At 44.9% G+C, this 27,469-nt stretch overlaps 1 protein-coding gene across 2 annotated transcripts in view; it reads right to left on the minus strand.

The window, feature by feature from the left end:
• Positions 1-27,469, minus strand: part of CFAP299 (cilia and flagella associated protein 299) — a 334,005-nt gene that overhangs the window by 160,080 nt on the left and 146,456 nt on the right. The gene's annotated exons all lie outside the window — the stretch shown is intronic.

A 27,469-nucleotide genomic window follows, 5' to 3' on the forward strand; every position in this document is an offset into this window, starting at 1 on the left:
AGACAGGAAACAAGAACAAGGTCACATACAGCTGGTTAGCAAAAGAAAGATGGCAGATAAGAATGTTTGCCCATTTTGATTTCCAGACTTAAAATACAGCTTTCATTCCTGTCCAGTGATGTTTTCTTTTTGTTCTGATGTTATTGTCTACATTAATTTTGAAGCTGAGAGATCCTTGATATTTCCAGGTGTCCATGCACTTTTAAATTATATTCCTGCAGCATGGGGACAAACAGCAGGACAACAAAAGTGGAGTTTGCAATCCCTTACGGTCACTAAGAGGCTTATACTTTGAACCTGCAATGGCAAATGCTCAACATATATATATATATATATATATATATATATATATGTTTTTTAAAAAGGTGAAACTGTGGGCTCCACTTTTCTCCGAAACCGCTTGACCGATTGTCCTGGAATTTGGACACAACGGTCCATGCCACTACCCGAGTGTTTGCACAACCTCGGATTGCTCACATCTCATACCTGCGCAGGTAAAAACCTGCTTTTCCACAAACTAAAACAGCGTCCTCAAGTGGCGTTATTCCCACAGCTCCTCCTCCTCCCTCCCCATGGAGTCTAGCCCACACCCACAAACCCCGCCTCCACCACGAGATCCTGTAAAACAGGGGGACTCTGAGATTCACGGCGATCTGAAGGGGGGCTATTACCCTCCATTTGACAGACTAATGCAAGCAACGCGTGCAAGACCAGCTAGTCTATTATACAATGGTTCAAGAACCTTACCGCCTTGCTACATTTGAATGTATTTCTTATAAATTTTGTTGGGATATCTATCGGGACATTTGGACGGCTTACGTTGACTGATATGTTATTAACGTGAGCCGATGTTTTTCCCTTTTTTGTTTTTGTTAAGCTTGCTATAAAAATGTAAAAAATAATAATACTGACAGTTTCCCCGCTCTGCTGCTGATTCAGCACCATTTCCTCCTGTTAGAATTACTGCATCTTTTTTTCTTCCCTGCTTAATCGCATGGATGATTCCAGGCAATCATACTGAACTGGATGACATCATGCAATGCCCAGTTTTATATAAACAGATGCTTATTAGCAGTGTGCACCAGAGCTGTGCTTGTATTTAAACTGCTAGAATGTACATATATTTTATTATAGGTAGGGTTCTTAAAGTAATTCCACAAGGTGCTGTGACAGGTGGATATATTATTGCTAGAGCATGCTGAGCAGCCATAAAAGAACTCTTTGGCCCCAGTTATAATGCATGTGTGTGCATGGTCCCCATTAGAGACCCTGAAGAACACCAATCAGCTGTTTGGTGCTGAAGGGATAGCCATGATTATTTAATCCACCTCCACTTCCTGCCCTGAAAAGCCAGAAGACACGGAGTCTCTAACTGGGGTCATGCACGGCTGGAGGACTAGGTAGGGGAATTGCACAGACACCAGCCATTTGCACGCATCCAGCTAAGGTCATGCAAGCTGCCTTCTGTTATTCTTATTATTGCTACTTATGTCACACCAACAGGGTGCAAGGCACTTTAAAGAGTACAAGAGGCCAGAAGCCTTTCCCAAGGAGCTTAGCTTACAATTTAAAATTTGACAGATAGAGGATGGGGAGGTGGTGTACCAGAGAAGTCCTTTTGTTCATAGCAGTTGCACATACTTGGACTCTGCAAGGCAAGGGGCTGCTCAAGATGCTGTTGGAAGGGTACAGGCTCCCCATCCCATCCCTGTAGTAAGACATGGGAACTAGCTGGAAGTGCCGGGAGCTTCATGGAAAAGTTGGGGGTTAAGCTTAGGCTTAAGGTTAGAACTGGGAGAAAGTTCCAAGCACATAGGGTAGCAAGAAAGAAAGGGCAGTGTCTTTTCAGGGCACAAAAGACCTTTAGACGGTTGAGGCTGCAGAGCTGGAAGAGCAGCGTCTGTGTGCCACAGAGTGCATGGCCCATAAACCACACTGTTCAAGTTGGAGTTAACACCTTCACAGCCTCAGCTGAGTGTTAGGCGCAGCAGCTCATCCCCGATAGGTTTTACTTACCCCATAAAATCCGTTGCTGAGACTGAAAATCCCTACCTCCCCACAGCTATCTAAGTCCCCTCCTCTCCAGGGCTTTCCCCAAGCAATCGGAGACAGCGTCTGTGTGCAGCCTGTTGCTGCTCCGCCCGTTTCAGCCCTCTTCTGTTCTGGGAGACTGGGTGGAGGGAAGCTGGCCACAGTAGGATAGGGAGACACCCACGACTCTTCAGCAGCCTGACTCGTCTCTTCCCCTCGGCCTCCCTCCACCCCCTCCCCTGCTTCAGTTTTTCGCTTCCAATTCTGGACTCCTCTCTGCCACAGACTCTCCCTGCTCACTAAACCCTGTTACCTCCTCTTCCCAGTCTTCTCCCTCCTCTCCCTCTGACCACCCATGGTCGTCCCACCACCACCACCACTCCCTGGGCTTTGAGCCTTCTTCCCCTAGGGATTCTCCAGCTGGTTCCTCCCATCATTCCTCTGCATCCAAACAATCCATGACACTGTGTTACAAATAGCGTATTGGACATATTGCCTAGGCCCCACTCTAGCTCCAAACCCCGTTGACAAACAAAGGATGTTCAGAGGCTGCTGTGTTTGTGTGTGAATTCCACAAGCATATAAAAAGCTGTTTACATTAGCCACCCAAAAGCACAACTGCACAACTCCATATGGGGATATGGAGGTATTCTAAATTCCCAGCTTGTTTGAAAAGTGACAAATAGAATCATGCATCACTTTCCACGATAGGGATGCTATATCACTGAGACAAAGGTTATGATGCGTTCACAGTACTTTTTTACCCTCTCAAGAGTTGCGCATTTTGGTCCCAGCCCACTGGCCGACTAATCGTTCTTGCCTTCTGAAACTCCACGTTTTAAAGACTCAGCCTATGAATTCGAGCATAAAGAATTTCTAAAATGGACTTCTGGCCTCTCCCTGTGGTGCACAAACTGCTGAAGGCTATATAAACCATTTTCTTGATCAGGAAAATAACATGAAACTCTGCAATATGATTTAGTCATGTCTTCTGGGGGGGTGAAATGAATCTTAAACTCAAGCCTTCGCACACAGCAGAAAAGGAGTTGTCAACACCAACTATGTAACTGCTATAAATCAGGCCGCTAAAATAATAAAACTGTCTTTTATAACAATGAGAATTTTAAAAACAATTTGGGGACTTTTCTTTGGTTTGCATTTTGCTTAGTGCTGCTGTACTAGAGCCATATTCCACAATCAGAGCAGCTAGGTATGTTCTTCTGACAGGTAAAGTCGGCCTGGGAAGCTCATGATCTCAGCAACGGGAGCATGCAGAAAAGCTATGGAATGGCACAGCTCCAGGCTAAACATTGAGAGACCTTAACAATAGCTGCAGAAGGATATTTGGGCCTAGAACTTTAGTGGCTGTAAACTGAGATGAGTCTTGGACTGCTGAACTTACTTTTAAAATAGTTTTGGTAGTTTTGTCTTGGAACCTCTGTTTCTACCAGGCAGGTGCTCAAAACGTCCTAAATTGGACACGCAGTTATCACGTGGGAAGTGACTTGAGAATGACCAAGTGTGCATCCAAGAGGATTCACACAGATTACTGAAAGCGGTCACAATAATTGCACATGATAAATGGGCATGCAATGATCCATTGGTATGCTAAGTTCACCAGAAAAACCTGGCCTTGGAATCTCTATGCATAACCCCATCATCTGTTATTGCTTATGCAAAGAGGAACATATATTAGTGTCACATGGTTTGAGGGTGGGAGGGAACAGGCAATACATTACAACTTAGCAAGATAGTTTTAAAACACACACACACACACACACACACACACAATCTGTAAACTTAACATATTCATACATAATTCCCACACATAATTAACACACCATGTTACTGCATTTTATTTTATTTGTATGTATTTGCACACTGTCCTTGGACCAGATAGCTCCCAAGGCTTCATAATGAAATACGAAACAGGGGTAAAATGAAGACAATAAAATCAGATCGGTGCAGATATGGCATTAATACTCCATTAAATCTAGAGGGGGTCTCCTTTCACTACCTGATGGTTCAATGTTAATAATAATAATAATAATAATAATAATAATAATAATAATAATAATAATATTTTACTTATATCCCGCCCTCCCCAGCCAAAGCCGGGCTCAGAGCAGCTAGCAGCAAGTAAAAATAGCACAGTGTACATAAAATCACACAGTCAATTAATTAAAATACATTCTAAAATCAATTCAGAATCAAATTAATGGCAACCATTGGGCTGGAGTTCTATGAGGATTACAGAAGGAAAGAGGGGGTCAGACTGTGCCTTGGCCAAAGGCCTGGCGGAACAGCTTCGTCTTGTGGGCCCTACGGAAATATGTCAAGTCCCGCAGGGCCCTAGTCTCTCGTGACAGAGCGTTCCACCAGATTGGGGCCACGGCCGAAAAAGCCCTGGCTCTGGTCGAGGCCAATCTAACCTCCCTGTGGCCCAGGATCTCTAAGATGTTTTTATTTGAAGACCGTAAGGTCCTCCGTGGGACATACCAGGAGAGGCTGCCCCACGTAGAGTGAGTTACAGTTAGGCTTCAGGAACCAGAAACAAGGGAAGGTCAGCAAGGAGAATTCTGGTCTCACATCCCCTTCCAGCAGAAAATGTTAAGGGGCTGGTACAGCTCTCAGGTACAACAACAACAACAACAACTTTGTCATCACACTCTTGTCAGTTAAAAATCTGACATTTGTTAAACAGTGAATACAGTGGTACCTCTGGATGCAAACGGGATCCGTTCCGGAGCCCCGTTCGCATCCAGAGCAGTACAGAACCTGAAGCGCCGAATCTGCGCATGCTCACCACGCAATTCGGCACTTCTGCGCATGCACGTGACGTAATTCGGCACATCTGTGAATTGCCAAACCCGGAAGTAACCTGTTCCGGCACTTCCGGGTTTGGCGAGTTCGTAACCCGCGAACGTAACTAGAGGTATGACTGTATGCATTAACTTTTCATTGAAGTGTAGGAGTTGGAACTCCTCTATTTCAGGCCCACATTAATAGCTGGAGTCACAGAATAACTATATTGCAATAGGGGGGGGTTGCATTCCTAAACCCCGAGGGGGGGGAAACCCATCAGCCTCCACATCACCCACGTCAATCGAAAGTACAATCTGAATACCAAATGTTGCACCATGATGTCTTTAACCCCACTTGTGAAAAAACTCAGATGTAGATCCCCCTGTTCCCCATCAAGCACACAAAGGAGTGGTTAAACACCCCCCCCCCCAAAAAAAAGATAATAAGCAGGAAATCTCTGCTGAAGCCTGTGCATTTGGCTGTTACTGGTTTCCATCCTAAAATATCAATTAAAGACCATTCTCTCTTGGCCAGGAATAATTCGCTCTCCCGCCAGCACAAAGAAACTGGCAGCAACACTGTCCACCTGCTATTGTGCATGACAATGAAATTAAAATATTTGGAGAATTTGGCAGGCCTACCCTTTTGAAACTATGCTGGTAGTTATAACAGAGTTGTGCCGGTGCGCACCGCTTCTGCCCGCGAGAGGAAAAATAGCCCTGTATATAAAACTACTGGTGGTCAGCAGCTGGCCTTTCAAGATAAGACATTCGGTCAGGTGGCACGACTGATGAAGCTGTTGCTCTTCGGTGGAAACAGTAGGAGAAGATGTGAAGAATGCCACCCCCCCTCTTCCGCAAGATGCACACGTTGACCTCAATGGGTGAAAGGCAGAGCTCTGTTTATTCAGGTGCAATAATACAAATCATTGTGGGCTGCTCTGCAATGATAAAACAAAGACGATTCCAAAGAATGCACTCCATGTGGGATTTCCAGGGCTCCACTGTAAGCACACTGTATATGCAATATCAAGTGACAGCCAGGAGCAAAATTATTGTCGTTTGGGGCCCTGGAGCCTCCAGCCGGAGCAGCTTTTGGAAACGGGGAAGTTTAATGGTGCTACAGAGTCTAATTGGAAGAGGGGGAATAGCATGGGGGAACGAGGGGGGGAGGGAAGGAGAAGAGGGTTAGGGTTGCCTCCCCAAACAACCTATTTTAGCTCTCCTTGTCTTTTCATGTGAAAATAAATGATAGGGAATGCTATTAAAATGACAATCTGTGTCCCCTTCTCCTCACTTTACGAGCTGATTGCTCTATTTCTTCATGCGCAAGTTATAAACCATGGCCTGCCTTGGCCACATAGGATCTTAATGGCCGCATGTGCCTAATTAAATGGAAACGTTTTAGCTTCACTTAACCTTTGGGCAGCGTTTCCAACGTGGAAACTTAATAGCTAGTGAAAGAGAGAGACGTGGCAGGCAAGGCCGCCTAGGACAGGGAACTATAATCCCTTCCTTCTGCAACGTGGTAATCCAAAATGCTGCAGCAGGCCCAAACCAGGGGCAGCCGGCCTATGACTTTCAACCACGGCTCGACCCCAATCATGTCCCAAGTGGAGGTGGTTAAATTTGCCAAGGCTGTGGGCATTGGGGTGCTGAACCCTCCACTAGGCCTGGGAACGTTTCCTCCAGAAGTCCTTCTGCCATTTTTTCCCATCCAGGTTCGCTTCAGTTGGGGAAATATGAGTTTCAGCAACCTCTGCCTGCCCTTTTCCTTTACACACGACAGAAGGCCTGCTGCCATCCTATCTACTTCTGCCCTGCCCAGGGGGCACCAACTTGAAGAAAATATTTGGGAGGGGGGCAACAAGGACAGTGCTGTGGGAGTAGAGGTTGTGGGACGGGGAGGAAGAAGGGATGGCGGGGGGACAGACTTGAAAGTAAATGGCTCTAGACCACGCATCCCCAAACTCGGCCCTCCAGATGTTTTGGGACTACAATTCCCATCATCCCTGACCACTGGTCCTGTTAGCTAGGGATGATGGGAGTTGTAGGCCAAAAACATCTGGAGGGCTGAGGTTGAGGAAGCCTGGTGTAGGGCATCTTACATCTTGATTGACCTATGGCAAAATGGTGCCTCTCTCTCTTCTTACAGATGTGGTCTACAGTGCCAGTTATGATATGGATTGGGCATCCCCAACCTTCGGCCCTCCAGATGTTTTGGGACTACAATTCCCATCATCCCTGACCACTGGTCCTGTTAGCGAGGGATGATGGAAGTTTTTGTCCCAAAACAGCTGGAGGGCCGAGTTTGGGGGTGCCTGCTCTAGACAACATCCCTCTCTCCCCCTCTCTCACCGGGCTCTTACAGCATGCCTTTTGTGGTTGAAATTGCAAGTCTGGAAAGGATTTAACTGAGAGGAGTCCTAGTTTAATTTTTTTAAAAAATGATAAGCAACCAGGAGTCTCTTCCTCTCTCGCCCTAGCATAGCTCTGTGAAGCCGCCCTGTGGAGCAGGTTTGCATTCATTCTCTCCCTCTCTCTTTGCCCAACCCCAGCTCTCTCGCAACCCTTTTGCAAGTTCGTTTACACGGCTTGCTGGGAAACGAAGTCCAAATGCGGAAAAGGAAGGCAGGCATCAATGCCCATCAACTTTTCTCAGGTGTGTGTGTGTGCGCGCGCCTCAGATATTTTATGTGGGGTGTGTGTGAAGGGACTTGGGTCCCTAGGAGTTGTCACCTACAGCCGTGTCAGATATATTGATGGTATTCGACTTCTCTGAGCTGGCCTAACTTTTCCCTTTGAGCTTCTATTTCAAAAATATAGCTTCCAGGGCCCAAAGCAGCACCTTCCTCACTCTACCCTTTCTCTCTCTGTGTGTAGTCACTGCCTTTCCATGCTCCCCTGCAGACCTATCTGATTCCTGCATTGCAGGGGGTTGATCTTTGGAATCCCTTCCGACGCTACAGCTGACTATTCCTGTGCAGCAAAGCACCTCACAGGTTCAGTGCCACCACCACACGATTTCTGTTCTCGTCCTGAGGTAAAGTTCTTAACCCGAGGTACTACTTCCGGGTTAGCGGAATCTATAACGCAAAGTGTTTGTAACCCGAGGTACCACTGTACCTTCTCCCCAACCTCCTTTTCCGTAGCCGACTTGGGCTCAGCTTTTCAGCCACAGTTGCGTTTTAATTCCTTGCATTAAGCATCTCGGCCTGGCTCGCTTTCTTGGAAAGACACCCACCCCACCCTATGTCCTGGCAGTAGTGTCTGCCCCCTTGCCTGACTCCCTAGAGGCCCTGATCCTGCAAGAGAGACACCAGGCCCTTCCAGGGTGTGACACTCGCACAGCTTTTAATAAATGTGTGAGCAGATTCAGGTGTTACTTTTGGAACGTGCAGGCATCATTCTTCTGCCCGTAGAATTGTCAATTGGTTACATGTGGGTCTGACACTCCCACGACATCCTGGACTTGATAAATACAGTGGTACCTCGGTTTATGAACACAATTGGTTCTGGAAGTCTGTTCATAAACTGAAGCGTTCATAAACTGAAGCGAACTTTCCCATTGAAAGTAATGGAAAGTGGATTAATCCGTTCCAGACACTCCGCGGAGTACTTAAACTGAAGTGTTCATAAACTGAAGCAAACTTTCCCATTGAAAGTAATGGAAAGTGGATTAATCCGTTCCAGACGGGTCCGCGGAGTACTTAAACTGAAATGTTCATAAACTGAAGCATGGGTGTAATTGGTTCCGGAAGTCTGTTCATAAACTGAAGCGTTCATAAACTGAAGCGAACTTTCCCATTGAAAGTAATGGAAAATGAATTAATCCGTTCCAGATGGGTCCGCGGCGTTCATAAACCGAAAATTCATAAACCGAGGTGTTCATGAACCGAGGTTCCACTGTACAGCATTACCTCGGGTTACAGATGCTTCAGGTTGCGCGTTTTCGGGTTGCACGCCACGCCAAACCCGGAAGTACCAGAACGGATTACTTCTGGGTTGCAGCACTCGCACATGCGAATGCACAAAAGCACTAAATCGTGCTTTGTGCATAAGCGCCGAATCGCAACCTGCGTGTGTGCAAATGCGGCGCTGCGGGTTGCAAACGTGCCTCCCGCACGGATCACGTTCGCAACCCCAGCATCCACTGTATCCACAATTTCACTTGAATCACTTGAATCATTTTTAAAGACTAAGCAAATCTGTTTCACTCTGGACTTTGAGGGAGCCCGACATTTTTATTCTTATCTTATTGCTGCTATGCTGGCTGTTTTAGCCTTACTTTACATTGTTGCTTTCACTCTACCTGTTTGTCATGTTTTGGGGGTGTGTGTGCGTGCAGGGGTGATCCTTCCCTTCCCTTTGTCACTGCGTCACAAAATTTGGTGGCAGAAAAAATTGGAAGCATGGGGCATTCAGTAAGCCACAGGCTTCACGAGGGCTGCAAGTGGGCCACCAATCGGCCATATTGGGCTTAGTTAGAATACGGCATCTAGAAAACATCACAGGCCACCCTGCCACGTGCTGTGATTTTCATATTCTCCTGCCTGTGTAGAAACCTAGTTTGTGCTCATCTTTCAGATGCAAAATGGAACTGTAATTGGGGTGGTCCAATGCTGCAGTGCAACACAGCTCTCCTGCCCGCAACCTTCCAGACTCTACCATAAACCCTCGAAATCAGCTTCAGAGGGTTGGAGAGCAGATTTTAGGGACGTGCTTAGGGAGGAGAGGAAACGGAAGCCCCGTTGCCACAGCAGAACGAAGCAGGTGGTATATTGGATACACCCCACTGAATGCAATTACAAGGTTGGCAGGTCCAGTGCGGATTGCCACGGTGCTATTGGCACAAGAGTGCTGCTGTTGTTGTCGTTTTAAAAAAGCAGTCGATTGTGTGGCTGGTGATGCTTTGCCACACTTTTGCCTAGGGGAAACAATCATTCAATTGCAATTGCTCTAACAAAAAGAAAAAGTGTGTTTCTTATTGTGTGAGTTGTTGTCAAAATGACAAAATAAATGCTCCATCTAATAATAATATGAATTTGGATGGCCATCTGTCATGGATGCTTTAGCTGAAATTGCTGCATAGCAGGGGGTTGGATTAGATGACTCTTGGGCCGCTTCCAACACTACGGTTCTACGCAATGTGTAGCGGTGTTCCTTTGTACCAGCATAAAGAATGCATGTCTGCCTATATTATTTATAACACACCTTCAAAACCAAAAGAGCGCTGCACAACTTAATATTTATTTATTTTTGCACATAAGGCTGGAAGAGAGCTAATATCAAAACTAAAGTTTAGTGATTTGGCTTCAAATTGCACCCGTGTTCATACCTGTGCTTTTACTAGGATGAACTTATGGTTCCTACAGAGCAGAATTTGCCTTAACAGCTTCTGCTGAAAGCCAAACAGAACGCAACCACGTTTTCATATGAGACGTGACTAATGCTCTCTGGGCAACATCTGCGTTTCTTTCTTTGTACTGCTCTGTATTTGCCCTGGACATTTGCAACTCCAGGTGTATTTTCTTTTCTCCACATTTGTGTTTCTCTCACCGAACTCTGTGTGTGCAGCCACGCTGAAAATTGCACTGGAATTGCACTCTTACGCATTGGAAACTGCTGCTTAAGTCCCACTCAGTCAATGCTCTTCGGATCTGAGAGGACGAACATATATCAGCTGCCCTATAACTAATCCAACCATTCTCCCAGCTAGTGCAGTTCTATCTGACTGGCAATGGCTCTCTGAGGTCTCAGGCAGGGGTCCATTACCTGAGATCTTTTTAACTGGACTAGCCAGAGACTGAAACAGAGACTTTCTGCATGCAATGCATGCTTAGTTATGAGTGAGCTAGAACCCCTTCGCACAAACAGGACCTGAAAACTGAATGGAAGAAACTGCTTAGTCTTTATGCTCTTTAATCTACAGGAAGGGTGAATGGCGGGTGTTCTAGGATGCTGAGATACAATGAAAGACCTACATTGGTTCCCAGTACGTTTCCCTGCACAGTTCAAAGTGTTGGTGCTGACCTTTAAAGCCCTAAACGGCCTCGGCCCAGTATACCTGAAGGAGCGTCTCCACCCCTATCGTTCTGCCCGGACACTGAGGTCCAGTACCAAGGGCCTTCTGCTGGTTCCCTCGTTGTGAGAAGCCAAGTTGCAGGGAACCAGGCAGAGGGCCTTCTCGGTGGTGGCGCCCTCCCATCAGATGTCAAAGAAAAAAAACAGCTACCAGATTTTTAGAAGACATCTGAAGGCAGCCCTGTTTAGGGAGGCTTTTAATGTTTAATAGATTATTTTATTTTATTTTTCTGTTATAAGCCGCCCAGAGTGTCTGGGGAAACCCAGCCAGATGGGTGGGGTATAACTAAATTATTATTATTATTATTATTATTATTATTATTATTATTATTAATAATAATAATAATAACAGAAATAGAGGCTTCATTCCACACACATGCAAACCACCCTACAGATTCTAACTCTTAGCAAAGGCCCATAAACACAGCCAATTGTATACCAGACTCATCAATTTATCTTAACTTTTTAGCATCCAGCCATGCCCAACTGGCCAAGCAGCTGGGAAATGATGGAAATACGATGGGAAAGGAAAATGAGCCACAGGATGCTACCAAGCATGGGCTCGTGATCTTCAGCAGGGGACCGCACCAGCTGAACAAGGTTAGCTCAGGCTATACGGCTGCTGTAGGTGAATATTAATATTGCTGCATGCTGCAGCAGTGGAATGAAGAGGCTGTGGTTGGGAAAGTCAGTGGGTGGTACTCAGGGCTCAGGGGAGGGTCAGGATGGGAGAAACAGTGCTCCATCCTACTAAAGCTTTCAAGAGGAGCCCAGCACCTCTTGAGTTCTCTACATAGCTGCCCATCCTGCATAGAAAGTTGGGCCAGTGCTGAACCTGAAGCTGCTCTAAATTCTTCCCTTATCTTAGAGCCAAGAAAGGACATCCCATCAATCTTTTTCTCTTTTTAGTTCTGAAACTAATTGCACATTAGAACTTAAGTTTATGCTTGCTGGATCAAACTAAAGGTGCATCTAGCTCTATAGCAGGCATGGGGAAACTTGGCCCTCCAGCGGTTTTGGGACTACAACTCCCATCATCCCTAGCTAACAGGACCGGTGGTCAGGGATGATGGGAATTGTAGTCCCAAAACAGCTGGAGAGCCAGGTTTGCCCATGCCTGCTCTATAGCATGATGCTCCCATCCCCCTTTGAAGGTGACCCAGAAACTACAGTTAATTCAGAACGCGGCAGCTAGACTGGTGACTGGGAGCGGCCGCCGAGACCACATAACAACAGACCTGAAAGAGATCATATTAACATGGGTCCTGAAAGACCTACATTGGCTCCCAGTGCATTTCTGAGCACAATTCAAAGTGTTGGTGCTGACCTTTAAAGCCCTAAATGGCCTCGGTCCAGTATACCTGAAGGAGCGTCTCCACCCCCATCGTTCTGCCCGGACACTGAAGTCCAGCTCCGAGGGCCTTCTAGCGGTTCCCTCCCTGAGAGATGTGAGGTTACAGGGAACCAGGCAGAGGGCCTTCTCGGTGGTGGCTCCCGCCCCGTGGAACACCCTCCCATTAGATGTCAAGGAAATAAACAACTATCTGACTTTTAGAAAACATCTGAAGGCAGCCCTGTTTAGGAAGGTTTTTAATGTTTGAAGTTTTATTGTGTTTTTAATATTCTGTTGGAAGCCACTCAGAGTGGCTGGGGAAACCCAGCCAGATGAGCAGGGTATAAACAATAAATTATTATTACAGTCATACCTCGGTTTAAGTATGCTTCGGTTTCAGTCTAAGTACTCCACGGACCCATCTGGAACGGATTAATCCACTTTCCATTACTTTCGATGGGAAAGTTCGCTTCAGGTTAAGTACGCTTCAGGTTAAGTACGGACTTCCAGAACCAATTGTGTATTTAAACCGAGGTACCATTGTATTATTATTATTAATTATTATTATTATACAACATAATATAAATAAATAAACAAACAGAGAGAGAGAGAGAGAGAGAGAGAGAACACACGAGTCCTCTCTCAAAGAGAGCCAGTGTGGTGTAGTGGTTAAGAGCGGTAGACTCGTAATCTGGGGAACCGGGTTCGCGTCTCTGCTCCTCCACATGCAGCTGCTGGGTGACCTTGGGCTAGTCAGACTTCTCTGAAGTCTCTCAGCCCCACTCACCTCACAGAGTGTTTGTTGTGGGGGAGGAAGGGAAAGGAGAATGTGAGCCGCTTCGAGACTCCTTTGGGTAGTGATAAAGCGGGATATCAAATCCAAACTCTTCTTCTTCTCTTCTTCAAAGGTAGCTCTTTAACCTTTGTCACCCACAGAAAGTGGTAGACCCTCCCAGCTCTCACCTGGGAGCTTTCCTTTCTCTTCTCTGCAGGGATACACTTTTGAGCCCATGGGCCAGAACATTTGGCTATTGGGCTGATTTATAGCTTGCAGCACCCTGGCTGCTCTCTAGCAACCCCAACTGCATTCTTCACACATTCTTGGGGGTAGCACTTGTTTTACCTGAACAAACACAACACATGAAGAAGAACCTGCTTCAAATCAGCAAGACTAAATGAAAGCAGGGAGCCCGCAACACATGGCCGATTTTCTAAAAGCAGAACCGTCCTGTTCAAAGGCTACCTTGGCATTTGCTATGGTAAAATGAAAACCTCTTTCATAAAGTTGTTCAGCAGGGGTCCACCTGACCTGGAAAACAGGTATTTGGGAAAGTCTTAAGTATATGTGTGAGGAAACGTGTTGACTCGGAATACGCTGCACAGCTGGTTGTTGTCAAAGTCTGGATATCATCACCTTAGTCCATTGTTAGTCCATGTGGAAGTCTATTGCATCTCCATCTGGCTATATGAGCAGAGGTAAATCACAAGAAAAATCAAACACCTTCCCATTGATGGTTTGAGTGAATGCAAGCAATGCCAAGCTGACCACGTAGTACATCTTCATTAGGTTTGTTGACCCATAAATAAGCTACCAATTACAGTAAATTAAAAGCACTTGTATCTCAGCAGTTCACCTCATCACTCAGCTTTTCCATTCCCATAATGATCACGCTGAATGCGTCTGATAGCAACAGAATTTTCAAATCCCACCCTTTGGTTCAGATACCAAAGAAAATCCCCATAAAACAACTTTGCTCTTCTGGTTTTCTTTCCAAGCAGGGTGATTCCTACAAGACAGCATAAAATATTGTTCCACTACAGTGATGAATAATGGAATTCTCCCCCTCCACCCCAGAATTCTATGGAACAACATAAACAGGCTACAATCAGCAAGACCACTGACAACCTGTTTCCCTTAACAAATGGAACAGGGTCAAGTTTAGTCCCCAACCCAAACGGTGTCCCTAAGTACACAGCATATACATGCTCCAATGATCATTCAGTGATGCACATGGATTTTCTGGTTCATTTTAACATGGATACATGTCCGTGGAGGAATTAAAGTGAGGAGGAATTAAAGAACCTTTTAATGAGGGTGAAAGAGGAGAGCGCAAAATATGGTCTGAAGCTCAACATCAGAAAAACCAAGATCATGGCCACTGGTCCCATCACCTCCTGGCAAATAGAAGGGGAAGAAATGGAGGCAGTGAGAGATTTTACTTTCTTGGGCTCCTTGATCACTGCAGATGGTGACAGCACTCACGAAATTAAAAGACGCCTGCTTCTTGGGAGAAAAGCAATGACAAACCTAGACAGCATCTTAAAAAGCAGAGACATTGCGTTGCCGACAAAGGTCCGTATAGTTAAAGCTATGGTTTTCCCAGTAGTGATGTATGGAAGTGAGAGCTGGACCATAAAGAAGGCTGATCGCCGAAGAATTGATGCTTTTGAATTATGGTGCTGGAGGAGACTCTTGAGAGTCCCATGGACTGCAAGAAGATCAAACCTATCCATTCTGAAGGAAATCAGCCCTGAGCGCTCACTGGAAGGACAGATCCTGAAGCTGAGTCTCCAATACTTTGGCCACCTCATGAGAAGAGAAGACTCCCTGGAAAAGACCCTGATGTTGGGAAAGATTGAGGGCACTAGGAGAAGGGGACGACAGAGGACGAGATGGTTGGACAGTGTTCTCGAAGCTACGAACATGAGTTTGACCAAACTGCGGGAGGCAGTGCAAGACAGGAGTGCCTGGCGTGCTCTGGTCCATGGGGTCATGAAGAGTCGGACATGACTAAACGACTAAACACACATGGTTGGGAACTAAAAGACAAGTACGGTAGTAATGGTAACCAAATGAAAAAGAACAAAAATGTTAATTTAATAGCTGACAAATTTATATTTTCACAAATAAAAAAGTTAACTAAGTAAGAAAGGGCCTCAAGTGCCCCAAAGACCACAGTTTTTGTGCTCTGCGGCGATACTCCTTGGTTTCCCACTTTCCCCATGTGGTTTAAATTAGCACCTGCATACCTCCAGTTATTAAATAAGAAACAGCTCTCTTGCTCTCTCTGCTTGACCTGCTGAGCCCTTGTATACAAGAACTTATCCAGAGGCATTAGGCCTTCCTTTATCAGATGTGTGTGGTATGACATAATGAATGCAGCGATGTAGTGCAACTGGCAGGTTTTCAGTTCCTCCGCACTGGGGCACATTCCCCACTGGGCTGTTTCTGTTTTTTTCTACTGCGCTCAGTGTGGACCAGTGGTGCCCGATTCCTTGGAAAGCTGGAATCAAACTTCCAATTCATCTACAACCGATTGGAGGCGATTGACAGAAACTCAGGAACAAGGAAACCCATCCATGTGGCTGAGTATACATACACAAACCTGTCTGATTTTCAGCAGGTGTTGTGGGGGATGCAAATGGCATCTACAGTAAAATAAAAAAATTCCTTCAATAGCACCTTAAAGACCAACTAAGTTTTTATTTTGGTATGAGCTTTCGTGTGCATGCACACTTCTTCAGATACACTTGAAACAGAAGTCAGACCCTTATGTATATACAGAGGGTGGCGTGGTGGTGGGTGGGAATGGGTGATGGGCTGATGGGAGTGGTAAACCTGTAGATGGCTGTTTTATTACAGAAAAATTTCAGGAACAGACTGGAAAGAGAAGTTTCTGAATTGGAACTCATTACCAAGCTTAAAACCATGGAGCCACCTGGGATGAACAAAGACATTGGATTCTTATCTCATTATGCATGACCAAGCTTTCTTTAGCGCCTCAGCCCTTCCTTTCCCCCCGCAGGACCAATTGCAGTCATCAGCAGTCGTTAACAGCCATCTACAGGTTTACCACTCCCATCAGCTTCGACTCAGACCAACACGGCTACCTACCTGTAACGGCATCTACAGTGATAGCAACACTTTAGAGATTGCCCAAAGCACCGTTTATTATCTCAGTAATAAAAAGAAGTCAGTCTTATTATCCCCATACTGCAGATGGAAAGGGCGAGTCCTGTTGTGCTCAAATGCTGGTTGCTGATTTCCCACAGGCATTTCGTTCGCCTTGTGAGGATGCTGAAGTAGGTGGATCATTGGCCTGATCCAACAGGCTCTTCTTCTGTTCTTCTGTTCATAAGCTGAGGCTGAGAGAGACAGCAGCTTAGAGCCATTGGAAACTGTATTAACATAAGAACAGTTGCCTGCTGAATCAGGCCAATGGTCCACCTAGTCCAGGATCCTGTACACACAGTGGTCAACCAGATCTTGCATGTGGGAAACTTGCAAGCAGGACCTGAGCACAAGAACATCTTCCCCATGCTGCCTCTGGCCGTGGAGGCAGAGCAGTTAAAGCTGCATTAAAAAATAGCTTTACATGGATATCGCCCAAACGATCAGGAGATCCCAAATTAGTGACCCTACGGTCACTTCCCTTGAGCATCTGGCTGAGTATACTGAAAGGGAAAAAAAGTCAAGACCTGTTATGGAATATGTTGGCAGCTGCCATAATTTTGGTTACAAAACAACAACAACTGTGTAACCTTGAGGCTCCAAACTTAAAGGAACGATGCCTTAAATCATGCCTAGTGGCAGAGATGATAAAACTGAGCAAGGAAGTATGAGGCCTACTCTTGAGGTGCAAAAGATTCCAAGTAGATGATCACAAAAGTGAATTCTCCTGAATGCCGATTTCATCCCCACAGAAAATTTACAAATTTAACAAAGTGAGAAGTGTTCTAGTTTGCCTTCTCCACAATATGGATTTTTAAGTATACAGGGGGTTGATTTTAATACAGAAGAGAGTATCACACACATGCCTCTATTATTCCTTCCAGTAGCACCTTAGAGACCAACTAAGTTTGTCATTGGTATGAGCTTTCGTGTGCATGCCTCGTGTGTGTATCGGAAGAAGTGTGCATGCACACGAAAGCACAAACCAATGACAAACTTAGTTGGTCTCTAAGGTGCTACTGGATGGAATCTTTTTATTTTGTTTCGACTACGGCAGACCAACACAGCTACCCTACCTGTAACTATGCCTCCATTAGACAAAGGAGATAACAGTGGGGGGAAAGTGTGTGAGAGGTGGAAGGGGGGGAAGGAATCCTTCCAACTCCAAATGAAAGGAAACAAAGTGGTATGACCCCAGTCTCTGTTTAAGGTGAAAAGAGTTGAGATGGAGAACATTTGCACCTGACACTGACTCACAGGGAAGGCATGGCCCTTTAAACAGCTCTTTTGCTTTGATGTGCTCAGCATTGTCTCCCTATTCCATGTGGGTGGCAAGCAACAAAGACTACAGCTATTTGGGGGGGGGGGGAGCCAGGAAAAGGCCTTTTCCAAATGAAAGAGAAACCCACTGCTTAAAAATGCGGGAAAGGATGCAGAATTACTGTCCAGGTGAGTGCCTGGAAGCAGTGGAGTGGAGGTATGGAATCTTGCTTTGGTACCATGTGTGCCATTCAAAGAATGCTACTTTTAGAAGACATCCGAAAGCAGCCTAAAAGTATTGCTGTTGTTATTGTTACACGCAGGGATGTGCTAAAAGCCTATGTATTTCCGTGGGGTAATCACAATGACCTGTCACTGGATATTGTCGTGAATTTATGAATCGCCCCTCAAAAGAAGGGGGAGAGGCTTGATGAACAGGGAAGCGCTATTACGCTTTAGGAATAAGGTAAGGAGGAATAAGAAGAGAAAAACAAGAGCTGGTGCAGCCAAGTATGAGATGGAAACCCCATGGCAAATCCCACCTCTGCCATGAACTCCCTAGGGCACAGATGGAGAACATCAGAGATGGGGAACATCAGACCTGGGGCTGAATGTGGCCCTCCAGGCCTTTCGGTCTGGCCCCCAGGATTCTCCCCAAGCCACACATCCTCCCAAGCCACACCCCCAAGCAGCCCTGATTTGCTGGAATGTGTTCTGTATTTGGGAGTTCTTAATGTGTGATGTTTTGCTATGTTCTTATATATGTTGGAAGCTGCCCAGAGTGGCTGCAGCAACCCAGTCAGATGGGCAGGCAGGGTATAAATAATAAAATTGTTGTTGTTGCTGTTGCTGTTGCTGCTGCTGCTGCTGTTGTTGTTGTTGTTGTATCTAATGCTCTAAATGACAACAATCTTCCAGTCATTTAGTATATGCCCCTACTTAGCATTGCTTTCGGATTCACGCAGTGATTATTAACCTGTTGGGAATATATTTTTAATATCTGGTATCGATTTTGATTTAACCCACATAATATCATGTGTCGTCCCTTGTTCTTAATATGCTTTCTGTTTTATCTTTTTCTGTGAAGGCTTTATTTTTTTTGGTTAAGCAATGCAACTTGGTTTTATTGTTTCCATTCTCGTCATCGTTGGTTAGTATCAGGTCTTTCAATGGCAGCACCACAAAAGAGAATCAAAGGCTTTGCAGCTTTCTCTGCTGCTAAGAACCAGTTGCCTTTGGTAGAAGCAGGAAAGGTTTCTCTATCTTAGAACTTCCTTCTGCTGCCGACAGTCAATGTTCACCGACTATAAAACATTAGTTAAGTTTATTTTCTTTCCCTGAAGTTTTTCCATTAATGTTAGTGACTGTTAAAGCAAGCTCACCAATAGCTGACTTTCCTAGAACACAGCAAATGTTTTGCTTGATAGCAACTCTACAAGCTCATTAAAATTAAGAAAAACCAAGCCATCTGATCAGATTAGAGCCTCTTGCAAGACTTTAGCTCTTCTACAAGAAAATAGATAGATACTTCTGTAAAATCAGTTCCCTAGAAAGTTGGGAAGAGCAACGTCTTTGGGCCTGACACATTACTTTAACTGCATCACTTGAAGCAACGTTGGTGTTGTTACAGATATTAAAATACAGGTGCCATTTTTAAAATTGCCTTTTGTTTTGTCATGGCCCAAAGAATAGGTGCAGGGGCTGGGATAATTATTGTCAAGGAAGTAGGCAAGTTTCCCTGGTTTTCAAAAGCTTGCATAAGGATATATATACACCATAACCCTCGTTGTCTATGACTGATCTGATGCTGATTCATGTCAACTTTGCGGGGAGAAGTATAGACCTGATCCCCTGTCCACCTGATAGCTGTTTGAAACAGGGTTCTAAAAACTTCCTTGCACTGGGGTTTAGATTTAGGTTCAGATGGTGTCAAAACTGTAACAGGAATCTGTTCTGCATCTGCTTCAGCACTGTAATAGTCCGTCCTGTCCCCCCCCCCCCCCCCGGCCGCCGCCGCCACATTTCTTTCAAGGGCAAGCCCTAAGACATCTTGGAAGATGAATGTTTTCCCTTTTCATCTCAGCTGACCATTGGCCGGTACATACAGAAAATGGTGTTGGAGAATTCTGCACAGCTGTTCACACTGTGGTGAACAAGAGGACAAGATCGTTCAAGGAATCAGCTTCCAGCCACTTCACTTCCAGGCGGAAAAAAAAAGAGAAAAGAAAGAAGCAAGTGGCTGAGAGATCAGGGGGATGATCTGTTGCTAGCAAGGGACTTGCAAAAAATATATATTAAAAAAATAAAAATGAAGATTTTTCTTTAAGATGCAGCTGACGGCTCTCTCCTGGGTTTCCATGTTTACAATTCCAGTAGCCTGGATTTACATAATTGCAATTTCACTTCTTGCAAATATTTTGGAGATTTTGTTATGCCTGATTTTCTCAACAGCTGCTGCTTGGTGCTGAAATCTCTGCTAATTATTTCAAACATTTAATGGGAAAAATGCATAGCATATTTTGATAAAGTTATTACATTAAAAATTCTCATGATCTTGGAAGACAATGACATTTGGGAAGGGGTTTTTTTGGTGTGTGTATGTGAGGAGGGGAGGGGGTTGTTGTTGTTGCTTATCTGCTCTTGAAGAAAGGCACATGCAAAACATTTATGAAGCCAACACAGCTGCAGGGTCTACTCACCAGACCACTGCTGTCTGCTCAGTATCCTTTCTAGCTTTTTATAGATACAAGTTAAAAACACCATGAAATTTATTTCCTGTAATGATCCCAAAATATTTACTTTAGTAAGTCAATGTTTCAGCAAAAAATTGCCCAAGAATGCATGGCTAGGCAGTTCCATTGTGTCAACTTAGCACTCCCCCACCCCCCAAATCCAATTGTAACTCCCCCCCTACCAAATTATTTGGATGGCCTCTAGCTCACCTTCAACGAGGTCCTGCAGTAGCAAATGAGAAACTGCAGAAAATATTGTGCCAATGGTCCAAGATGGAGAAAGAGCAAACTTAGGGCACCTTCCTAAGCTATGTTCAGCAACTGCTTTTATACCTTAACCTGTGCAGTGTGGTTACCAGGTCCAGCATCAGAACCTGGAATATTTGGGCAGCTGCTGGGGCCATGCAGCTGAGCAGGGTCCTCTGGTGTCGATATACAAAGAGCCCAAATAACTCAGTCGGTTAGAGCATGGTGCTGATAGCCCCAAGGTTGGAGGTTCAATCCCCATATGGGACAGCAGCATTTTCCTGCATTGCAGGGCGGTTGGACCTCTATGATCCTATGCCAATGAAGCCCGCTAAGGGGTTCCCTGGCAGGGTAGGTGATATAGCACTAGCTGACATCATTGTGGTTTGGGTTGGGGCACCAGCAGTGCTATGCCGGGAGCCTACTCAAGCTTGTCACCCATGTTTGTATGTGTGCAGGAAATGTTGTAGTAATAATAATAATAATAATAATAATAATAATAATAATAATAATTTATTGTTTATACCCCGCCCATCTGGCCGGGTTCCCCCAGCCACTCTGGGCGGCTTCCAACAAAACATTAAAATACAGAAATCCATCAAACATTAAAAGCTTCCCTAAGACTAATTTGAGTTGGGTGATGAATAGTCACTTGGACTCAGACCACACTTGGAATACCGTGTTCAGTTCTGGGCACCACCATTTATGCTTGTGGAGACCAGTATATGGAGAAACCAGAAGCTGAAGACTACCTAAGAGCTGGTTTCTGAAATAAGGTTTGATGGCCTATGGCTGAAATTTTCTTACCTAGCATAACTGATTCTTTATGTCCTCTTTTCCTGTACTGTTGATCCATTGACTTGATGCTAATAGGTCAAACACCACTTCTCCCCTTCCTTCTGCTTCTTGTCAGGGTTGGGTGGGGACCCAAAGGGTTGCAGTTGGGACCTCTCTTTAATCACACTGGTTAGGTGATAATATTTGCAATGTGTTATCTAGGCTGTATCGACAGAACCATAGCTGCCAAGTTTTCCCTTTTCTCGCGAGGAGGCCTATTCAGCATAAGGGAATTTCCCTTTTAAAAGGGAGAACATGACAGCTATGGACAGAACAGTGACCAGATCAAGGGAAGTCATAGTGCCTCTCTATTCTGCCTTGGTCAGACCACACCTGGAATACTGTCTCCAGTTCTAGGCAACAAGCCTTGTAAGGAATGGCAGAGAGACTTGGGTATGCTAAACCTAGAAAAGAGCAGACTGAGAGGAGATAGGATAGCCATCTTCAAATATCTCCAGGGCTGTCACATGGAAGATGGAGCAAGCTTGTTTTCTACTGCTCTGGAGGGTAGGAACTGAACCAATAGATTCAAGTTACAAGAAAGGAGATTCTGGCTAAACACCAGGAATAACTTTCCGACAGCAAGAGCTGTTCGACAGTGATAAAAGACTCCCTTGGGAGGTTGTAGGCTCTCCTTCCTTGGAGGTTTTAAAGCAGAGGTTTGGGTGGTTATTTGCCATGGATGGTTTAGTTGTGATTCCTGCATTGCAGCGAGTTGGACTAGATGACCCTCAGAGCCCCTTCCAACTCTACTATTCTATGATTCTATGAAAACGGGTAATTTATGGGGGACTGTGCTGACTATTTTCTAATTTCGATATTTACTTTGAAAAGTATTCAATGCATCCAAGCCATAGCTGGAAAAATACTCATCCCAATGAGCATTCACATTGTTGGATGCTGTTTGGCAACCTTTTGCTTCATAGCACTATTCTTCTTCTTCACTTTTACTTAGCCTCACTTACTGCCATTTGATTAGATTTACTCCGATGATCTTCACTTTGGATGTCCACCATGTTGTTGCATTAGACCAGGCATGTCCAACAGGTAGATCATGATCTTCCGCTAGATCACTGTATGTCTGCGGTATATCACTGGTAGATCATTAACTCCCCCCAAAGAAGCTGAACAACTGTGGCTCCCCTTAAAAAAGCTCATCATTTTACCTCCTCCCTGAAAAAAAACTCAACAACTTTGACCTGAACCCCCCAAAAGGGGGTAGATCACTGCCAGTTTTTAACTCTGTGAGTAGATCGCTGTCTCTTGGGAGTTGGCCACCCCTGCATTAGACCTTTTATCAGTGTGCCACTGAGACAAGATCGATCATGTAGATAGATAGCCACAGCTATCGATGGGCAAATCTGTTGATTTTGGTTTCTCGATTTTCCAATCCTAAATCCATATCACTTAGCATCTTTTTTATACAAAAAAATCTTCATGAAGCAAATTTCTCCTAATAGACACATGCTAGTACGTCATTTTGCCTACGATGCACATTTTGCAAAAGAATTTCCCCAAATTTAATGCATTTTGTATGCCATATCCTCGAATACATGCATTTTTATGCACACGTTGTCCCACTTTGTGCATTTATATGCACATTGCTTGGCTGGAGAACTGCATTGCACAATTCAGAGAAGTGTGAATTTTGAAAGGTGGCCATTGTTCGGTTTGCAGATTGTTTAAGAAAGTGGAAATTGGGTAAGTTCACCTTTAAATGTGAACTGAAGCAAATCTCCTTATCCCACCCCTTAGGCACAGCCAATTGGATTAAATGGCAGTGAGGGCATGTGAGCCAGAGGACTGCGATAGCAAAGAAGAATATGGAAAAATGGAACGAAGAGCAGCTGCGGCCAGGGGGGAAAAAGGGCACAAAACAGCATGAAAACATCATAAACATTTCACGAGTATCCAGAAAACCCAATGAAATTGGGAGGTGCTTTTCAACAAACACAAAAGTTGGCAAGTTGCTCTCGGTAGGAACGCTCCTGAATTTCTCCTCTATTCATTTTCTCTCCAGACTCTGTTATGTCGAACTGCCTTGGCCTGCACGCAGAACAGAACCAATTGAGGAAGCTTTCTCCAATGATGTTTTCCAGAATTCCCAAGTATACATATTTATAGCCATGCATTTGCATCTACCCCCACCTTCCCGGTTTACTGTTATGCTGCTGCCTGACCATTAACTATCAATAGGCAGACTGCTGGTGAACAGTCCAGAACGAACCTCTCTCCGCTGCAGACTTTGGGGTGCTAAAACTTCTAAACTAGTTATGAAATAGAATGAGAAGATCTCATCCTGCCTACATTCAGGTCAGTCCAGGGGAATGATCTTCTTTCTCAGTTTGTTACCTCTGCATCCAAGACGTTCAGGGCAACATACATAGACCCATCCCCTTTTAATCTTACAACAGCTTTGTGACAAATAGCAGAGCAGGGTTTTTTCCAGGTCACCCAGATCCAAGTCCATCAGCTTCGGACACTATACCAGGCAACCTACGGCCTGTACCTAAACTCCACCATCACCATTCTTTGGGGAGAAGGGAAAGAAAGCAAGGTGGAGTTTGCAACTTAGAATCACAGAATTGTAGAGTTGGAAGGGACCAAAAGGGCCATCTAGGCCAAACCCCTGCAATGCAGGAATATTTCACCCAATGTGGGGCTCAAACCCGCAACCCTGAGATTAAAAGCCTCATGCTATACTAAGGTAAAGGTAAAGGGACCCCTGACCATTAGGTCCAGTAATGACCGACTCTGGGGTTGCGCGCTCATCTCACATTATTGGCCAAGGGAGCCGGCATATAGCTTTCAGGTCATGTGGCCAGCATGACAAAGCCGCTTCTGGCAAACCAGAGCAGCACACGGAAACGCCGTTTACCTTCCCGCTGTAGCGGTTCCTATTTATCTACTTGCATTTTGACGTGCTTTCAAACTGCTAGGTTGGCAGGAGCTGGGACCAAGCAACGGGAGCTCACCCCGTCACAGGGATTCGAACCGCCGACCTTCTGATCAGCAAGCCCTAGGCTCAGTGGTTTAACCCACAGCGCCACCTGGGTACCCATGCTATACTAACTGAGCCTAAAAAAGCAACCTTTTCTGTCCTTTTCAAAGTCTGAGAAATGTAGGCTACTGCTGCATGTATGCTGGCTCTCTCTATTGCTATACAGTTCTAGTTTGGGTTGTCTGACTGGTTAGAGGGCTTGCTCCTTCCTGTTCCCCTCTCCTTCTCACTCCTCCTTAAAACTCACTGTAGCGCAGATGCACCGAGTAGGAAACTCTTGGCCTTTGGCTGGTTTCCCCCCCAGTGTCTAAATATTTTTCCATGTAGATTTTAGAGTAATTAGTTAGGGTTTCTTGTTTCTTTCACATAGCTTAGCTGCTAAGGACCAACAATCCTCAAAGCCATTCTCCAGACTATCCAGCTTCCATGGTCAATTTACATGACAGCATCTGCAGTACAGCTTCGCCGTTGTTATCACGGTGTGATTGACACTGGAATTGCCACCATCGCCGCAGCATGAGCAGTTTCTCTGCAGCAACTGTTCCCCATCCGAAAGTGAGCTGAAAACCAGCACAAGGGTAACTACCAGCTGTAACATTATTAGATTATTAAAGCAGCAAGATTATCCCTGTTGTAATATTTCTTCTTCAATTCTTCTTTTAAAAAACAACAACAACACCTTGGAGTGAAATTCATTGGCCTCATTAGTGTTTCGCTCTGCTGTTTCCCATGCTGTCTGGTTGATTTTATGGGGCAGAATCCTGCACAAATGTTTTCTAGATGGCAGCCTATTTACTATGTCTCGGTGAACATAATAAAGGCTGTCGAAAACTGAACCCTACCATTTGACTTGCACATCCCTACCCTGAATTCTGCTTTATGGGGCGAAGGGGATGCCTGGAACTTCCCATTGCATATAACTGATAGTTAGACTTTTAAAAGAACAGCTTTGAAGATCAACACATCTATTGAAATCAGGGTTTTTTTTGCAAACAGGGAGGGCATTAATGGATTACATTTGGCGGTGGGGGTGGTCGCACTTCCTATATACAGTGGTGCCTCGCTTAACGAATGCCCTGCTTAACGAAATTTCCGCTTAACGAAAGGATTTTTCGAGTGGAGGTTGCCTCGCTAGACGAATTCGTTTTATGAAAAATTTGTCTAGCAAATCGCGGTTTCCCATAGGAATGCATTGAAATTCAATTAATGCGTTCCTATGGGCAAAAAAAGAAATTCAATATGGGATTTGCTAGACGAATTTTTCGTTATAAGAAAAGACCTGTGGAATGAATTAAATTCGTCTAGCGAGGCACCACTGTAGTATCACAGTTTAGAAGACCAGGATATAAGCAAATTTAAACACATTTACTCCCACGACTAAACGGCTAAACAACAACAACAACTCCCAATTAACTTGATTTAGTTTGGTTGTGTATTCTATTCTAAGCCTGCCACACGTTTTGTCCCTGCACAGTAGACCTATAATTAAAAAAATGATATGAGATTGTGGTAAGTCACAACAAGCCATCAATTTAAATTAAAGGCAGGTGGGCCTAGGAATGGGCACTGCAAACTAAAACCACGGTCAAAAGATTTCCAAGCTGACTAAATATCACATCAGTATGAAGCGTAGCCGACTCTTTATTCTTCTATTATTTTACAAATATTGCATGGGTTGAAGGAATGTTGGGGCTGAGCCCTCCCGTACACATGCAGAACACATGAGTTTGTATCAGCTCCCTTTTTCAAGACTTTGAAAATCACTGCTGTGGTTTGGCCTATCAAATCTCCCATTCTAATGAATGTGCAACCTGAAGTCTCCACCGCACAAAGAATGGGCTTAATTTAGTATGAAAGATCTAAAGATTTTCAAGTAAGAATAATAGCACCAGTTCAGCTGAACTGGGGAGGAGGGAAGAGCCACACTATAAAAAGGCAGTATGAGTTTTAAGCAGTGCTGTTTTTCTAGAAAAAGAGGCGCCGGGACTCACCACGAACTGCCTCCCTTGTTCTCTTATAATGGCGTCCACCTGAGAGGTGCTGGAACTGAGTTCCAGCTGAAAAAACCCCCACCGGTTTTAAGGTACGTTACTAGTACCTGGCATTGCTTAAATGCCAGCACAAATCCCTCTTGTGCCCACTGCTTGCATGTCCTCCACACCGTCTCCAAGCCCACAATACAATAACACTCAGAATTCTGACTAATTCATAAATGTTTTGAAAGCTCAGGAGGAGAAAAGTAAGAAAACAAGGGCAAGCGATTTGCACTTCCTTTCCTGGGACTCATCCAAAGGTGGAAATATACCTATTTTGGCTAGAGAGAGAGATGTTCACCCTCCTGATACAGGGGCAAATCAGCCGACTTCCTGTGGGAATCACATGCACTTTCTCCCCTTAGATTTGACCCCAAAATAAGGGGAGATAAAGCGTGACTCGCCTGCACTTTCTTTTCCGTCACATGAAAAGCAAACACCAATCCTTGGAGTTGGGCATGATTTGCATTCCAGTAGTTTGGAGCACAAAGGTCCATATAGTTAAAGCTATGGTTTTCCCAGTAGTGATGTATGGAAGTGAGAGCTGGACCATAAAGAAGGCTGATCGCCGAAGAATTGGTGCTTTTGAATTATGGTGCTGGAGGAGACTCTTGAGAGTCCCATGGACTGCAAGAAGATCAAACTGGAAGGACAGATCCTGGAAGGACTGGAAGGACGGATCCTGAAGCTGAGGCTCCAATACTTTGGCCACCTCATGAGAAGAGAAGACACCCTGGAAAAGACTCTAATGTTGGGAAAGATTGAGGGCACAAGGAGAAGGGGACGACAGAGGACAAGATGGTTGGACAGTGTTCTCGAAGCTCCGAACATGACCAAACTGTGGGAGGCAGTGGAAGACAGGAGTGCCTGGCGTGCTCTGGTCCATGAGGTCACGAAGAGTTGGACACGACTAAATGACTAAACAACAACAAGAAGAAGTTTGGAGCAATTCACTACTGACCAATTACCAGGATAAGTCAAATCTGCTCAAATGAGAGGCTCAGCATAGCATGATGCCCCTCGTAACCAAACCTTCAGGCCACCATGCAAATGCTTACAGGTATAAAATGTTTTTTTTACGGATGCCTACAAGGTACCACGTGCTCGTCACATACGCAAACTTGCATTCATTTTATCTGACCCTGGTTTTCTTTCG

Source organism: Zootoca vivipara, chromosome Z1 (genome assembly GCF_965207765.1).
Source record: "Zootoca vivipara chromosome Z1, rZooViv2.hap1.1, whole genome shotgun sequence".
Taxonomy (NCBI): Eukaryota; Metazoa; Chordata; class Lepidosauria; order Squamata; family Lacertidae; genus Zootoca; species Zootoca vivipara.